Genomic DNA, 19,180 nt, shown 5'->3' with positions numbered 1-19,180 from the left:
TCAGACAGAATATTGTATACATAATAAATAAGTAAACATTTTAAAAGAAGAACGTATTTTCACGATAACTGCAGTTGTTTGGCTAGGCCATAGTCAAAAGTGTGTGAAATTTGTTGATGGAGAGCAATTCTGTATCACACACTTGAATATTCTCCATCTCAGCTCTATTTAAACATAAAAGCTTGTATTGACAGGAGCTTATTCCATTTCGAGGCATTCTCCTAACATTCCGATAAAAATTGCAAACTGATCAGAAGCACCTGAATCTCTTCCAAAAGCCTGCGGTAACAGAAACAATAAATTATTTATGTACGCTGCCAATAGAAAGAGAGCCGTTGTGAACCAAGAATGTTGAAGCACTCTTAAAGAAAAATTACAAGACAAGATCACATCCAAGTACCACATGTGCAAGACAGGAAGAAGGCAGGGCTGGTCAAGTCTGAAAGCAATGGCTGTGAGGAACACAGTGGAATCATGGGCAATCTTCTAGACAGCTAATTTGAAGACTACATGCAAATCTCTCTCTGTCTTCATTTCTGTCTGTCTGTCTGAGCAGTGGACAGCAAAAAGAGTCAGGCTCTGCCTAAAACTTCCCCAGGAGCAGACAGTCCGCACGAGCTCTCAGCATTGTCCACTCTAGTTCCACAATCCCGACAGCACCCACAGTCACAAGAGCAAGAGCTCATAAACACCAGTGGGAGCACACGGATAAAAATGAAGGAAGATCTGAAGACACGCAGGGCCATTCAGCAGGCACCAAGCTCAATGAACATAAGAAACCCCAGCATTGCCACTGATGCTCAAGGGAAGATAGCTTTGTCTGTTTTCTCCTTTGTAGCCCACCACAAGGAGCCCGCCCCAGCTCAAGACTGACATGATGAGAGAGGGCTTGGTGTGGGATTCCTCTCTGTATGCTGTGAATATGTTTTATTACCATTGGTTAATAAAGAAGCTGCCTTGGCCTGTGGCAGGGCAGAATATAGTCAGGCTGGAAGAGCTATAGAGAGAGAGTAAGTAGAGTCAGAGAGACACCATGTAGCTGCCAAAGGAGACAGATGCCGGAGCCTTACCGATAATCCACAGCCTCATGGCAAAACATCGGTTAAGAGAATGGGTTCATTTAAGTTGTAAGAGCTAACTAGGAATATGCCTAAGCCGTTGGCCAAACAGTATTGTAATTAATATAGTTTTGGGTGATTATTCGGGTTTGGGCGTCGGGGAAACGAATGAGCGGTCTCAGAGTACAAGGGCTTTCTCCCCAGCACGGAAAAACAGCTAAAGCTGACAGGATGGTACATGCTTCTTGTCACAACCCTTGAAGGCTGCAGCCAGCAAACTGCGCATGTGAGAGGAGCCTACACGACACAGTAAGCTCCAGGCCAGCTTGCTCTACAGACTGAGACCTTGTCTCAAAAACGACAACAAAATGTAAGTCAAAGATGAAAAGAGGGCATGGAATCTTTAGCCGTAACTAGGCCCCAACTTTATCTCAGTGGCAAGCAGTCTGCTGCTTCCTCCGCCTGCCCTCATACAGGAGGGTGCCAGATGGCATGCAGTGTAACTGACAGCCTGTGGCGATGGTGAGACATGAATACTGAGGCCCGGAGAAGACAAGAGTGCCAGGGAGCATAGCTGGGCACGGTGGCAGTTTTTTTTAGCCAGGGTTCCTACTGCTGCGCTGAAACACCATGACCAGAAGGAACCTGGGAAGGAAAGGATTGATTCGGCTTGCACCTCCATAATCACTGCTCATCACGGAAAGAAGTCAGAACAGGAACTGAGCAGAGACCCCAGAGGAGTGTTGCATACTGGATCACGCAGCCTGTTTTGTTACAGAACTCAGGACAACCAGCCCAGTATGGAATCACCCACTATGGCCCTCCCGCATCAATCACTAACTAAAAAACCGTCCAGCAGGCTTGCCCACGGTTCAGCCTTAAAGAGACATTTTTTTAAATTGAGGTTCCCCTCCTCTCAATGACTATAGCTTATATCAAATTGACAAAAAACAAGCCAGCACAGTGGCTCCCAGAAGTCAGAAGGGTGAGGCAGGAGAATATGGGTGAGCACTTACACATGCGTGCGCATACACACACACACACACACACACACACACACACACACTCTGACCTGTGTATTTCCTAGGCTGGGAATTGAGTGTGCATATTTCATTTTTTCCCACTCCGAATCGCCACAAAACTTCCTTTTCCCAAGCAAAAGACAGAGAGGCTGGGCATGGTGGCACATGCCTTTAATCCCAACACTCAGGAGGCAGAGGCAGAGGGATCTCTGTGAGTTTGAGGTCAGCCTGGTCTACAGAGTGAGTTCCAGGTATACTGAGAAACCCTGTCTCAAAAAGCCAAAAAAAAAAAACAACCAGGCAGATCTCTGTGAGTTTGTGAGTTTAAAGCCAGCCTGATCTAAATAGCTCCTTCCAGTGCTACATAGTGAGACCTTGTCAAAAACAAAACAAAAATAAAACAAAAGCAAAGGCTAAAAAGAAAAAATGTCGCACATAGAACAGCTCTTGATTGTCTTGTCTCTTCTGTATATGACCTGGACTACATTTGGGCTTCTATATGCAGCTGGCCTTCAGATTCAAGTTTTCACATTCAACCTAAACCAGAAAACATCCTTATTAGGAACATCAGACTATCAGAAAAATGATGTTAAAAAACGGGAGTTGTCTCAAGTCATGACCCAGATAGTCCAAGAGTTAAGACCTCCTGATGTCAGAGCGGTGAAACTGGGGGGTGGGGGGAGTAATACTTTGTTACAACTGTACATACCTGATGGAGGAAGGTCATTGGTTAAAAAATAAAGAAACTGCCTTGGCCCATTTTATTGGTTAGAACATAGGTGGGTGGAGTAAACAGAACAGAATGCTGGGAGGAAGAGGAAGTGGGCTCAGAGACACCATGCTCCCCTCTCCCGGGCAGACGCGATAGCTCTGCTCTCTGAGGCAGACGGCGATGCAGCCAGCCACCAGGTCAGACATGCTGAATCTTTCCTGGTAAGTGCACCTCGTGGTGCTACATAGATTATTAGAAATGGGTTAAAAGGCTGAAACTAATGGGCCAGGCAGTGTTTAAAAGAATACAGTTTGTGTGTTGTTATTTCAGGGCATAAGCTAGCCAGGTGGCCGGGGTGCCGGGGAGGCATCCCTGCCGCTCCTATTACAACACATACCAGATAAAATCTCATCTATGTGCAAGCCTCAAAATGTTAAGTTATAAATCAGATGTCCTTTAAAACCTAACCCCCCGCCCCCAGCTGGGCAGTGGTGGCGCAGGCCTTTAATCCCAGCACTCTGGAGGCAGAGGCGGGTGGATCTCTGTGAGTTGGAGGCCAGCCTGGTGTACAGAGTGAGTTCCAGGACAGCCGAGGATAATAATAACAGAGAAATTCTGTCTCAAAAACATAACCCCTAGGGCTAGGATAACAGTTCAGTGGGTAAGGGCACTTGTCCTGCAAGCAAGAAAACCCAAGTTCAAATCTCCAAGTAAAGTGCCATACACAGCTGCACATCTTTGTAACTCTAGGGGTGGAGTCCTGGGAGGTCACTGGCCAACCCACCCAGCCCAAATAGCAAGCTTTCAGTTCAGTGAGGAAACCAGGTCTTAAGGCTAATAAGGCAGATTGTGAAAGAGAAAGACAGACAGACACCCCACATCTGACATCCCACTCTATCCTCCACAGGCAAGTAAAGGAGCAAGTACACTCACATGAATTAGAGAGAGAGAGAGAGAGAGAGAGAGAGAGAGAGAGAGAGAGAGAGAGAGAGAGAGAGAGAGAGGAGAGAGAGAGAACCTAATTTCCACCCCACCAATGTCCAATTTCTTCAGAAACTGAACTGAGAGAAATTTCCAGAGACAGGAAATTTATGAGCAAATTTGCCTTTGTTCAAGATGCTCCTAGAACCAACCCTTCATGGTTCCAACAGCACCATAAGCTCCCACATCTTGGCAGCCTCTGCGAGGTTTGTGGCAATGTGGGCGTACCAGAAACCTAAGAAGTGTGTGAGAAACAGCTCTTCAAGTACCAGGTCAAAAGACTTCATTCTGTGACTAGAGAAGGCAATGAAATACTACAGCGAACTGGGCGAGCTTTAAGTGACCCTCATGAGTGTGTTTTGTGGGCTTTCTACCCGTAGAGAGAAGAGAAACATGGACCAACGCTGCGATCCACGTGCCAGTTTATCAGAGTGTCTGTCAGTAAAAAGCACAAGGACACTCATTGTTGGTGCAGACTGCAACAACTCTCAATACATATCACCTACTGGGAAGAAGTCCACAGGTGACAGGGGCCCAAAGCACCAACCAGGAACTAGTTCCCCACCCTACTCCCCCACTTTCTCATAGTCTTATAGGACCAAACACAGTTGAACACTGGTTTTTCAACTTGACTGCATGTTCAATCATCTGGGGAGCGTTATTTAAAAAAAAAAAAAGCAAACATACCGGTGCCTGAGCCTCTCTCCTAGAGAATCATGTTCTGGCCTGAGATGACTCCTGCACAGAGGGACTATTTTTAGATGAGCCCAGGGCAGGCTACTGTGCAGCTAGAGTTGAGAATCTCTACTGGGAAGCGCGGACCTGTACCTCTGGCTTGTGATCAGGATCATTATTCCCCTTAGCTCTCATTCTCACTTCCACGGCTCTAGCATGGACGGCTTCGGCTAATCTGGGGTTACCATATTATCGATTTTCTCCAAAAGCTCAGACATGATTCTGGTATAAACCTGGAGTAAAGGACCAGTTCAAAGCACAAACTGGAGAGAAGCCTGGTAGTGCAAACTCATGAATCCCAGCACCTAGGAGGCCAGGGAAGGAAGATGATTTGTTCGAGGCCAGCCTAGATTACTTAATGAAACCTTGTCTCAAAACCGTCGCTACAAACTGGGCTGGTTGTGATGAGCAAGACTAGAGTGGTTTGCATTTGAAACCTGGATTCATGTGGACTGGTTGCTTTTGTTTGCTTGTTTTTGTCATCTTGACACAAACTAGAGTCATCTGGGAAGAGGGAACCGCAAGTGAGAAAACGCCTCCATCATACTGTCATCAGGGGAGTCTGAGGGTCATTTTCTTTTGTTTTATTAAAATGTTTTATCGTTTCATTTTGTGTGATTGTTTGCCCACACATACGTCTGTGCCCAGTATGCATGCCTGATTCCCAAGGAGGGCAGACGATCCTCGAGAACTGGTGTTACAGATGGCTGATTGTAAGGCATCACGAGGGGGTCCTCTGGAAGAGCAGTCTGTACTCTTAACCACCGAACCATGTCTTCCACCCCTGAGGGTAGTTTTCCTGATTTACAATTGATGCAGAAGGGCCCAGCCCATTTGCCACCCCTGAGCAGGTGGTCCTGGGTTCTGTAAGAAAGTAGGCTGAGCAAGCCATGGGGAGCCAGCACCCCTCCATGGCCTCTACATTAGCTCCTGCCTCCAGGTTCCCGCTCTGTTTGAGTTCCTGCCCTGATTTCACTCCGTGATGAACTATTAGTTACTCAAAAGTCTAAGCCGAAATAAACCCTTTCCTCCCCAAGTTGCCATTAGTCATGGTCTTTATCACAAGAGGAAGCAAACTAAGACAGCAGGCCTCCTCCCAAGAGCCCAGTTGGACGACTGCACCCTCTAATTTGCTGCAGTTGAACAGGATGAGTTATGAAATGTTTTGAAAGCCCAGGCAAACATGAAATGAAACCTAAAACGCTGTTTCAAAGCACTGAGCAGTTCTCTCGGCCCTGGACTTGCTTCAAGTTCTCAAGAAAGGTCACTTGAGCAAAGGCATGGTGGTGACCTGCTCTTGTTAACCCATCCCTCAAGGAGGCAGAGACCAAAGGGTAGAAACTAACTATAGGCCAGCCTGGGTTGCATGGTGAGAACCATTGTGCCAAACAACAACAACAACAACAACAAAACAGAATAAGGACTTGGGAGAGAAAAGCCAAGCAGCCTGCGAGTTTGTTCCCTAGGACCTAGGTGGAAGGAGAGAACCAGCTCCCAAAGGTCGGCCTCGGACCGCCACATGCACACCCTGGCAGACGAGACACGCCTACACACACGCATTCATAAAGATAAAGAAACTAACTTAAGCCATCTGACAAGAGCCTGCACACATGTAAATTAAGCGAGCAGAACTTCCTAGCCCATGTGCTGGGCAGAAAGTGGGGAATGTCTGCTGCTTCCTGGCTCTAAAGTTTAGGGCAAGAACTCCTAGTGAATTCAGTCAGGCTCAGCAGGAACTCCAGGAAATGAAAATAAATAAGAATGGAAGCTCAGTCCAGAGGGAACGAGACTGAACTGAACTCAACTGAAGAAGTGGTTTCTGGGCGCCATTAGATTTGGAGACACTTGATTTCCTTGAAAAAGTGCCCGCGAGGGAAGTGGTAGTGCGAACATTCGCGCTCTTCCTTCTCATTGCGTTCAGTTTCTAAAGGAAAAACCTTCCTCCTCCTGTGTTTTCTTTATTGGAGAGACTACACAGGAAAATCTACCAAAAAAGAGGGGATTGTTTTTTTGGTTTGGTTGTTTTGTAGTTCTGTATATTCCAATAGGAAGAAGATGGGCAAAGGATAGAGTGAGGGGAGCTAGCTGCACAGGTGGGATTTCTGGGGGCCTGCAGGAGGGCTGGGAAGTGATAGTGGGAGAGACTTTTCAGAGATACATTATCAGTGGTGTGACAGGCTTGAGAGAGGTGGCAGAGGAGGGAGGGGACATTTGAGACGTCAGGTGGGAATTAAAAATGTATTCCTCCTTTGGTTCTTCTCAAGAGATTAAAGTAAAGCTAAAAATGACCTGTTAAGAATTTTAGCCGCTGACCTAGATTTCTCTGGATGGATGCCGTGCAATAAATGAATCTCATAAGGCTCTGACTTACGTGGACGTTCTAAAGGGTAGATGCAGCAAATAAAAGATGACTTAGAATTAATTCTACCTAAGATCTGGAGAAAGATTAGACAGGCTATCTCGTTCATAAAGCAGGAATTAACTGTTGAAGACAAACCTATTAAAGATACAAAATAAAAAGATTGGAATATCACAAACTCTGGCTGGAGAAGTCTTTCTGAGTCACTTTCTTGGAACATCAAGCAAACAGGAAACAAAGGAGTTAAAACGTGAGAGAAAAGTTGCAACAAGAACAGATTGAGTAGTGCCGGGGCTGAATGAACGGGACTTCCAGGCGAGCTAAAGAAAATAAGGAGGAGAAAATAATTTTTAAATAAGATGAAAAACTGAACACCGATTTTCATATTTTAGAGTGACTCTTGGGGGGGGCGGCTAGAGAGATGCTTCAGCAGCTAAGAGTGATTGCAACTTTTGCATAAGACCCATGTTCAATTCCCAGCACCCATTCAAATGGCTCCCAACTGTTTGTAACTCCAGCTAACACACACACACACACACAATTTATTTATTTGTTTGTTTGTTTTTTGTTTTTTGAGACAGGGTTTCTCTGTGTAACAGCCCTGGCTGTCCTGGAACTCACTCTGTAGACCAGGCTGCCTCTGCCTCCAAAGTGCTGGGATTAAAGGTGTGCACCACCACCACCCGGCTCAAACAACTTTTTTTCAAACAGCAATCAAATCCAAGAAAAATAAAACTTTTAAATATAGGACCAGTGAGAATGGCTCATTGGGTAAAACACTTGCTGAGCACAACCCACGTAAAGATAACAGAAGAGAACTAACCCCCAAAGTCGTCCTCTGCCCTCCCCGTGTAGGCCCCACATCCATCACCCATACACCCAGTAATAAATTTTAAAAATTAAAGACAAAAATACTTGGGCCTACTAAAGCCAAATATCAGAATGCCAAAAATAAAGAAAAACCAAGTTTCCAAAGAAGAAAAACCCATTATTTCAAAGGAATAATATGATTATCCCTCGAGGATGTCTCATCCGTGTTTCTACATGGTGTACAAAGGGCAGGATAATGTAGCTTCAACTGTCAAGGGTGAGAGAGTCTAAAGACATTTTCAGACATGCAAGGGCTTAAAATTTACCTCCCAAACCCTTTTCAGGAATTTAAAGGATCTGCTCCAGCACGCGATGGGACACGTAGCCTAGAAAGAGAAAGGTCTAACAGTAAAGAAACTCTAACGCAAGCAGGAAACAAGAATTCAAGGAGAGCAGCTGCAGAAAGGAACTTGGAAAGAAATCAAGGCGGTTGGAACAGGAGGAAGAGGAGCCCAGGAGGGGAAACATTTCTGTGACTACAGTCCGCCCAACCAAATATTGATTCACAATGAAGAGCTAAAAATCAAAACAAACAAACAGAAAGTGCAGGGACTGGGGATGGACACTGGACCCATATAAATTCAGAACTCCCACTTTGTGACTGTGGAAATTAGGGTGACAGAACGAAATGCAAATATCAAAGACCCACTGAAGTAAAAGAAACAAGGAAAAAAAACCCCAAAATGTTGATTTTTCTCTTTGCGGCAAGAGTGAAGTGAGTTCTTGCACACCAGCACTCCCACTAAGCACAACCAGAACAAACAGGCAAGCAAGTGTTTAAAAAGTCTTAAAGAGTATCAAGCAAGCTATCAGTACAAAAAAGACTTAAGAGCCGAGGAGGGACCCGTGGCCACTGTCGCTTTTCTCCCAGAGGCATTTACTGGCTGTTAAAAGGCAGCTGAGCCACTGGGAGCTTAGCAGAAGGTGGTGACTCATGTACAGGAACTGTGCAGCGCTTCCAATGGTCTCCGAGGGACTGGGAGGTGCTGCGGTCTGAATGTTCCCTCCAAAACTCGTCTTGAATTGAATTGCTTTTATAACCATATTAAGGAGCGGAGCCTTTGAGAGGTTGGTGATGTCACGGGGCTCTGTCCTGAGAAAGTTCTGATACCACAGGAGTAGGTAGGGAGTTGTGGCGAGTCTGTCCCTCAGGATTCTGTCTCTCTCCCTCAGTTTCATTCCCTCTCCCCTCCCCCTCCTTTTCTGGCCCTGTTTCCAACTCTCCTTCAGATTATACTCTCCACACGATAACACCAAGTGTGGCCCCTCTATCTTTTCTTCCCAGCCACAGGCCAAACTTCTATTGTTTATAAATTACCTGGGCTGTTCTGTTAGAGTTGTGAAAAACAGACTAAGACAAAAAAAAAAGTACTAAGAACGGGGCCTGATACTAGAGCAAGGGTTTTATTTTTTATTTTCAAAAAGTAAAAACTTGACCAGGTTCGGTGGTCACAGGCCTTTAAACCCAACACTTGGGGAGACAAAAGCAGGTGGCTCCCTTTGAGTTTGAAGGCAGTCTGATCTACATAACAAGTTCCAGGCCAGCCAGGGAAACAATGAGACACTGTCTCAAAAAAAAAAAAAAAGTAAAAAAATAGAACAAGATCAGGAGTAACAGAAATGCTTATAATATTAAGTATACCAGTCAGCATTGTCTTATTGTAAATGATTCAGCATGCAAAGGGGAAAATTAGTATATTGTATATTATTTTAGTATAGTATAGTATTTTTAATATTTCCAGTTACGGGAGGGGGTACTGCACACATGAGAGCAGGTCCTGGAAAAGACCTGCGGCTTTGGATGTCCTAGAGCTTATGTTATAGACAGTGGTGAGCTGCTGGACATGGGTGCTGGGAACTGAACTCTGATCCTCCGAACACCAGGAAGTGCTCTTAACCACTGAGCCATCTCTCCAGCCCGTTAATTCACAACTTTTTCTGATATGACTATACATAATAAAATTCAAAAGGCTTCTAAAGCACAATTAAAATGGATAAGATACTATGGTAAAAATAAGCATGCATGTGAAAATATATATAAATCAGGGCTGGTGAGATGGTCCAGATGCCAAACACTTGCAGCCAAGCCTGACAAACTGAATTTGAGCCCTGGGACCTACATAATGGAAGGAGAGAACTCACTCCCATAAATTGCTCTCTGACCACCACATGCGTGTTGTGGCACATGTATCCATGCACACACGTGCACACACACACGCATATACATGAGTCATATTGGTAGCTTTTTTCCATTCTCTAGCAGGAGATAGCTTTAAAAATTGCCACGAACTTGTGAAAAGGATATGATCTACACAATGAAAGCAAGAATATTTTATGAAAGAATTAAAACAAAACTAAAGTAACTGGAGAAACAGATGTGAGGGCAATATGATGACATGTCAGGCTCAATTTAATAATAAAAATTCCCAATGGGCCTTTTGAGGGAACCAGTTAAAATATTTTAATGTTCCTTTGGAAGAATAAATGTCAAGAAAATGATGAAAAAGATGTGAAAATTTACCATAAAGTACTATGAGTAAAACACTATGACATAAACATAGAAAAATCAATCCGCAAAATAAACAAGAGAAAAAATTCAAGGTTGTATTTGCAATTTTTTTTCTGAAACAATGTTTCTCTGTAGCTTTGGAACCTGTCCTGGAACTTCTATGTAAACCAGGCTGGCCTCAAACTCACAGAAATCTGCCTGCCTCTGCCTCCCGAGTGCTGGGATTAAAGGCGTGAGCCACCACTGCCCGGCTTCTGTCTGTACTTATAACGTGAGAGTCATTTCAATTTATGGGTAAAGGATGACTTACTTCTTAAACAGCATTGAAATGATCAGCTGTTTGTCAAGAGAAAAGAGAGCCAAAACTTCCCTAACTATTAAAACCAAATAAATAACTGGAGAGAAGGATTAGTGGTTAATCAACGACACTGTTTTTTTATGTGTTCAGTGGATAATTATTTTATATTTTAAATATAACTAATGAAAATAAGGGATTTGTTATAAGCATACATCAAAATCTGAGAACTTGTCACATAACTAAGGATGTTACATTTCTCCTCAACACTGCTAATATGTTCACAATTTTAAATTATCTGCACTATTATGAAATAAACAAAGTTACTTCATACAGAATTGCAAATAGAGTCCTCAAAATTACATGTAATCAGAATTTAAGAAAAGAAAAAGGCAACCTGTGATGAACTACAGATCGCTTCCCAGTACCCATTTTGGGTTACTGACAGCTGGCTGTAACTCCAGCCCTAGGGCATTCAATGCCTTCTTCTGGCTTCTCTGGGCATCTTCACTCATGTGCACATAGCCACACAGACATATAAAGATAATTTTTCAGAAATAACTTTAAAGTTAAAATAACAAAAACGTGAAAAGTCAGGCACGGTGGTATAACCTAGAGGGAGAGTCAGGAAGTTCAAGGTCATCTTTGGCTACATACTGTTGCCAGATATTTTATTGCACCGTGTAAAAATATGTCACTGTGATTAATTTTTAAAAAAAGCCGAATGGCCAATAGCCAGGCAGGATTTCCAGGCATAGAGGATGCTGGGAAGAAGAAGGCTGGAGTCTTATGGAGTCACCAGCCAGGCAGAGAAGAAGCATGGGCTGTACAGAGAAAAGGTAATAAAGCCACAAGACAAAAAGTAGATTGATAAAAATGAGTTAATTTAAACTGTAAGAACTAGTTAATAAGAAGTCTAAGCTATCAGGCAAGGATTTATAATTAATAATAAGTCTCTATATGGTTATTTGGAAGCTGGCAAGCAGGACAGAAAAATCCACCTTCAACATAATAGAATTTGAGACGAGCCTGGAGTATATGAGACCCATTCTCAAAAAATTAGAAATAAAATAAAATCAGAAAAAAAATCAAGATTGTATTTGGAGAATTTTAAAAGCAGAAAAGAACCCTCTTAAGCAGGCCAAGAACCCAATAAAATAATAACATAGTTAAACCCACAAATATTAGATCTATATAAAATCACAGAAACAAGATAAACTAGACAACAAAAATGTGCAACAAGAAGTGTCAGCGCGGTGGCTCACAGGGTAAAGGGGATTGCTGAGCCTGATGACCTGATTTGATCCCTGGAACCCACCCGAAAGAAGAGAACCAACTCACGAAAGCTGTCCTCTGAACTCTACTTCAACACACATCTCCTGTGTGTACGCGCACAAGCACACTCCACACACATCTCCTGTGTGTATGCACAAACACACACTCCACACACATCTCCTGTGTGTATGCACACAAACACACTCCACACACATCTCCTGTGTGTATGCACACACTCACACTCCACACACATCTCCTGTGTGTATGCAAACAAACACACTCCACACTCATCTCTTGTGTGTATGCACACAAACACACACTCCACACTCATCTCTTGTGTGTATGCAAACAAACACACTCCACACTCATCTCTTGTGTGTATGCACACAAACACACTCCACACTCATACTCCTGTGTATGCACACAAGCACACTCCACACTCATCTCCTGTGTGTATGCAAACAAACACACTCCACACTCATCTCTTGTGTGTATGCACACAAACACACTCCACACTCATACTCCTGTGTATGCACACAAGCACACTCCACACACATCTCCTGTGTGTATGCACACAAACACACTCCACACACATCTCCTGTGTATATGCATACAAGTCATAATCCACACACATCCCCTGTGTGTGCACACAAACACACTCCACACACATCTCCTGTGTGTATGCACACAAACACACTCCACACACATCTCCTGTGTGTATGCACACAAACACACTCCACACACATCTCCTGTGTATATGCATACAAGTCATAATCCACACACATCCCCTGTGTGTGCACACAAACACACTCCACACACATCTCCTGTGTGTATGCACACAAACACACTCCACACACATCTCCTGTGTGTATGCACACAAACACACTCCACACACATCTCCTGTGTGTATGCACACACTCACACTCCACACACATCTCCTGTGTGTATGCACACAAACACACTCCACACACATCTCCTGTGTGTATGCACACAAACACACTCCACACACATCTCCTGTGTATATGCATACAAGTCATAATCCACACACATCCCCTGTGTGTGCACACAAACACACTCCACACATATCTCCTGTGTGTATGCACACAAACACACTCCACACACATCCCCTCTGTGTATGCACACAACCACACTCCACACACATCTCCTGTGTGTATGCACACAAACACACTCCACACACATCTCCTGTGTATATGCTACAAGTCATAATCCACACACATCCCCTGTGTGTGTGCAGACAAACACACTCCATACACATCCCCTCTGTGTATGCACACAAACACACTCCACATGCATACTCCTGTGGGTATGCACACACAGTCCACACAAATAGTCGTGTGTGTATGCACACAAGTCATATTCCACACACATCTCCTGAGTGTATGCACACAAACACACTTCACATGCATACTCCTGTGGGTATGCACACAAACACAGTCCACACAAATAGTCGTGTGTGTATGCACACAAACACACTCCACACACATCTCCTGTGTGTATGCACACAAACACACTTCACATGCATACTCCTGTGGGTATGCACACAAACACAGTCCACACAAATAGTCGTGTGTGTATGCACACAAGCACACTCCACACACATCTCCTGTGTGTATGCACACACGCACACTCCGCACACATCTCCTGTATGTATGCACACACGCACACTCCGCACACATCTCCTGTGGGTATGCACACAAGCACACTCCACACACATCTCCTGTGTGTGCACACAAGCACACTCCACACACATCTCCTGTGTGTATGCACAAAAAAACACTCCATACACATCTCCTGTGTGTATGCACACAAGTCATATTCCACACATATCTCCTGTGTGTGTGCACACAAACACACTCCACACACATCTCCTGTGTGTATGCACACAAGTCATATTCCACACACATCTCCTGTGTGTGTGCACACAAGTCATATTCCACACACATCTCCTGTGTGTGTGCACACAAACACACTCCACACACATACTCATGTGTGTATGCACACAAGTCCTAATCCGCACACATCTTCTGTGTGTGCACACAAGCATACTCCACACACATCTCCTGTGTGTATGCACACAAAAACACTCCAGACACATACTTGTGTGTATGCACACACTCTCCACACACATACTCCTGTGTGTATGCACACAAGCACACTCCACACATCTCCAGTGTGTATGCACACAAGTAATATTCCACACACATCTCCTGTGTGTATGCACACAAGCACATCACATGCCACACACACATACACACTTACAAAGGAACTGTAGTGAGTTTTTGTTAGACAGTATCTCACTAGGTGGCCCTGGTTGGCTAGGAATTCACATTGTAAAGCAGGCTGGCTTTGAACTCACAGTGATTTCGCTTGCCTCTGTCTCCCAAGAGTTGAGATTAAAGGCATAAGGGGGCACCATGCCCAGCTTTAAAAAATTGAATGTACAACAAATGTATTCGAAAATTTATAGGCCATTCAAAGAACACTAGAGATTCCAGATAAAAAACAGGGCTCACAGGATTTGAACAGGCAGTTTATCAGAGAGACAATGCAAAGGACAATTAGATATAAAAAAGTTTTGACCTCTGTACCATGAAAGCAGAGTTAGCTTGTGGAATGTCTGAGACTGGTTATTGCACTCTCAGTAAAACAGAGGGAACAGACGCTCCCAGAAATGGCTAGGAGAGGATCAACTGTTCTAAACCTGGAAACTTTACCCACCAGATTTCCGCAGCACCTACTCTGCATCACACTATCCTACAGGAACAGCAACAATCAAAACAACATACATCTCTGCGTTCATAGTAATTACAATCTAGAAGAAAATAAGTCAGTAACATCTAGGAACATTTTAAAACAGGACAGCAACCATTTATCTGGCAGTCCCATCTTGGGGGAAGCGTTCAAGTATGCATGAATCATACGTACATTTCAGTGTTCTTGTGTGTGTGTGTGTTTTCACATCCACGCACATGTATGGGAAGGTGAGAGGAGATCAAATTTCTTTATCACTCACCCACCACCTTATTTTTTCAAGATAGGGTCTTGCACTGATCCTGAAGCATTGGGCTTCATACAGACTGGCTAGCCAGTGAGCTACCAGGATTCTAACTCTGCCTCCCAGTGCTGGGACTAGAGGCACATGTGGCTGTGTAGTGGCATTTTATATGTATTTTAATACATAAAGCTTGCCTGAAGACCAGAGAGTAAAACAGCCCCACTGGTCAGTCAGCCTTACAGACCAGGCAGTGGTGACACATGCCTTTAATCCCAGTAGCCGCACTACTTTGCCATAGAAACCGGGAGGTGCACGCCTTTAATCCCAGTGGTGCATGCCTTTAAGCCCAGCTCTAAAGAGGATTGTGAAAACAGAAGGAGACAGCTCTCAGTCTCAGTCTCATTCTGAGATTCCTGGAGGCAGGATCGCCATTTTCAGACTGAGGTCGAGGTAAAAGCCAGTGGCTGGCTGTTTTGCTTTTCTGGTCTTCAGGTAGAACCCCAATTTCTCTGAGTTTTTATTAATCGTGCTTTATTTTGGTGCCCAACTTTTGGGGCATGAATTCACGAAAAAGCTGTTCACCCAAGGCTTTTTAACCGCCAGCCCAGGCCAGAACTGGGATTAGAATTCTAGATATAGGTTTTCTGGCGGTGTGTACGTGGCGGCCGGCGGCAGTGATCCTCGGGCTGGAGACGTTGAAGAAGATGCCTCTCAACTCATCTTTCCGAAAGAGTTTGAGACAGCGGAGACACTCCTGAACTCTGAAGTTCACATGCTTCTGGAGCATTGAAAGCAGCAGAATGAGAGCGTAGAGGATGAGCAGGAGCTTTCAGAGGTTTGCATGAAAACCCTGAACTATACAGCCCGTTTCAGTCGTTTCAAAAATAGAGAGACCATTGCCAGTGTTCGTAGCTTGCTTCTCCAGAAAAACCTACATAAGTTTGAGTTGGCCTGTTTAACTAATCTTTGCCCAGAGACTGCTGAGGAGTCCAAAGCTCTGATTTCAAGTCTGGAAGCGTGTTTTGAAGATGAGGAACTGCAGCAGATTCTCGACGCTATCCAGACCAAGCGCAGCTTCCAGTACTGATGTTCACACCCTGCTCCTGAGATTGCTCAGAACAGCACCACATCCCAGACTGGTCAGCCTCACACAGGAGTGCTGAAGCAGAAGACACTTGGGTCACTTTGCTTTATTGAGATATAATGTCCCTCTGTGGTCCTCAGACTCATGATACGCCTCCTGCCTCACTCAGCCAAGTGCTGGGATTACAGGCGTGAGCTAACACTCAACAGCTTGGCTTTTTGGAGAGGAAAGGCTGGCTTGGTGATGGTCTTGGTTGCTGTTTCCACAGTGACTATTGGACCACAGTTACTGTGTTTTCTTGGTGCAACCTTGTAAGGGCTGTTATGGTCAAGCGTGCTGCACTCTGGAACCTGTGAGGTAGAATGATGTGTTGACCGTCTCTTACCTTGGTGTTTTTGGAGCCCATGTTATTTTTTGTTCTTGTCATTTCAATTTTTGATGTAAATATAGTTTTTTAAACTAAACTGTTATACAAAATCTTGTATAAGGGAAGAATGTTCTTATCTAGTTGGAAATGGAAGAGATAAACCAGAATTTTTAAAAAAAAAAATTCTAGATACAGGAACTGGAACCCAAACCTAGCCACCTGGCTTCGGGAGAAGCACCTAGCACTTCCAGCTCCCATCCACTCCAGTTTAGCTTCCTCTCCTGCCACACCCGTCCTTGATGTCACCCCACTGGGCACCCACACAGCTTCCGCAAGCCCCGGCAGCTTCCTGTGGAATTTTCTTTTTCTTCCTTCTTTTTCATTCTTTCTTCTTCTTCTTCTTCTTCTTCTTCTTCTTCTTCTTCTTCTTCTTCTTCTTCTTCTTCTTCTTCTTTTTTTCTTTTTGCTTTGTTTTCTGAGAAAGGATTTCTCAGTAGCTCTGTAGCTCAGGGTGGTCTTGAACTCACAGAGATTTGCCTACCTCTGCCTCCTAAGTGCTGGGATTAAAGGCATGCACCACCACTGCCCGGCCTCCTGTGGAATTTTCTTTAGACCACCAACCAGCTACCAAATAAAGATTCGGAGACATATTAATTATGAATGCTCGGCCTTAGCCTAGGCTTGCTTGTCTCTCTAGCTCTTTTAACTTAATTTAACCCATTTCTATGCACCTAGGTTTTTGCCTTGGGGCTTTTACCTTCCTTTTATTCTGCATGTCCTACTTTCTTGTTTTCTCTGTGTCTGTTTGACCCCTGGGCGTCTCCCTGGTGTCGGTTTTTCTTTCTCTGAGCCTAAATTCCTCCTCCTACTTACTTTCCCTGCCCATAAGTCCCATCTATACCTCCTCACGCACTATTGGCCATTCAGCTTTTGATTAGACCAATCAGGTGCCCCAGACAGGCAAGATAAAACAGCAACACATTTTTACATAATTAAACAACTGCAACACATCTTTGCATAGTTAAACAAATATTCTATTCCACAACATGTGGCCATGTCCAGACTTTATGTGAATGTCAGGAATCCAAACTTAGGTCCTCTTGCTTTCACAGGACGCAGCTTTACTTACTGAGCCATCTCTGAAACTTGCTTCAACCTTCTTCAAGGGGGGGAGGGGGAGAAGAAAACTGAAAACAAATGTCTATCAAAAGGTATCTAGTTAATTAAATTATAGTAGATTCAATGTAAGGAAAGTTACTCAGCTGTTAAAGAAAATGAAACTAAGCCTGGCCTACTGCCCCAGAAGAATGGATAAAATATATTAAGTAATATACAAAGATGCATAATCTCATTTTTGTCAAAAAACCTTAAACAACTGAGTGCAGTGGTACAAATCTGTGTTAGTTCAAGGTCTACAGAGCAAGACTGTCTAAAAAGGTAATCTATCAATGATGTAGTCATTGGTATTCAACACCATTAAACACATGAATTAGCAGATGTGTCAGACAGAATCCCAGGGCTGATGTGGTGGGGTTCTCAAAGTCCCACCCCAAGCTGAGAAGCTACTGGCAATCCATGGCTATCGGGAGAGGAAGAGTAAGCTTCTTGAGGTCCCTGAGACCCTGCCCGTGCTCTGGTAGATGGTCTTACACTTATGCACATGATGGCAGCACTAAGTGGGCCAGCGGCACAATTTTAATCCCAGCACTCAGGAGACAGACAGGTGTAAATTCATGGCTACACTGTCTACATAGCAAATTTCAGCCCAGCCGATGCTATATAGCAAAAAGACCTTGTCCAAGAAAACAAAAACAAAACAAAAAACACATGAAATTGGAGAGGATTGTGATAGGGGAGTAGAAAGGCTCCAGAAGGGAAGGAGTAGGGAGATTTGATTAAAATACACTATATGCATGAAATTATCAAGCAATTAAAACTCTTGAAATCCTGCAAGCGTTCTTTTGGTGACCCAACTTTGTACAGGTTTGTGTGTGCATGGAGACAAAGTCTACAGGCTGTTTATTCTGATAAACATGGGGGCATGGGGGAAAGATCATTAAGCTGTCTTTAATAGTTGTTCTGTATTTTGTAATAGCTGTTCCAATAACATTTAAAAAGTTTTTGAAAGGCCCATGCATCTCCAACTCCCTACATAGCCAAAAATGACCCTGGACTCCTGATCCTCCTGCCTCCATCTCCCCAGAGCTTGGCACAGAGCGACGTGCCACTACATCCAGCTTTACACTCATTTTGCAATTGGACAAAATCTGATAGGCACTTTCAAGTTGTGTGTGTGTGTGTGTGTGTGTGGACACGCCACCATGGCATGCATTTAGAGGTCAAAGAGTTTAAAGCACACCATCTGCTCTGTGCACTCTGTGTGCTACATAGGTTCCCGAGCCTCGGGCACTAGGCTGGAGATTTAAACACATACACACACAGAGACACGGGGCCACGGTCATCCTTGAAACAAGAATGCCAAGAATGCCCACTTTATTATGTTCAGGGGCAGCTTATATAGTGCTCTGGCCACACCCCAGCTCTCGGGATCTTTCAGCTGCAGCCACCATTCCAGTCTCATGCTCAGAGCAGCTGCAAACACAGGAAAAACAACTTGTTTTGCTCAGAGCAGCAGCAAGTAAGTTGTTTATAGAAATTCAGGGTCTTGGGGTCCACAGCACCCAACAAGAGAGCAAGCTTCTCGATAGTTCTCTTCTTCCACCTGAGACAGGGCCTGTTTCTGCTGTCCTGTGTACACACTCCAGGCTAGCTAGCCCACAGGCGTCATGGTGTGTACAGGGGTTTTCTCCTGTCTCCACCTCTCATTTTGCTGTAAAAGTTGGGGTTACAGGTGCATGTCACTGTACCCAGATTTTTAAATTATGGGCTTAGGGGAC

The 19,180-nt window shown here is 44.2% G+C and overlaps 1 pseudogene; it reads left to right on the top strand.

Moving 5' to 3' along the window:
* LOC142840420 (DNA-directed RNA polymerase II subunit RPB4 pseudogene) overlaps window positions 1–16,115 on the top strand; it is a 28,050-nt pseudogene extending 11,935 nt beyond the window's left edge.
* The last annotated feature ends 3,065 nt before the right edge of the window (window positions 16,116–19,180 follow it).

This window comes from Microtus pennsylvanicus, chromosome X, assembly GCF_037038515.1.
Source record: "Microtus pennsylvanicus isolate mMicPen1 chromosome X, mMicPen1.hap1, whole genome shotgun sequence".
Taxonomy (NCBI): Eukaryota; Metazoa; Chordata; class Mammalia; order Rodentia; family Cricetidae; genus Microtus; species Microtus pennsylvanicus.
The sequence above is the reverse complement of the archived record's forward strand: the minus strand, read 5'-3'. Positions and strand labels throughout refer to the sequence as shown.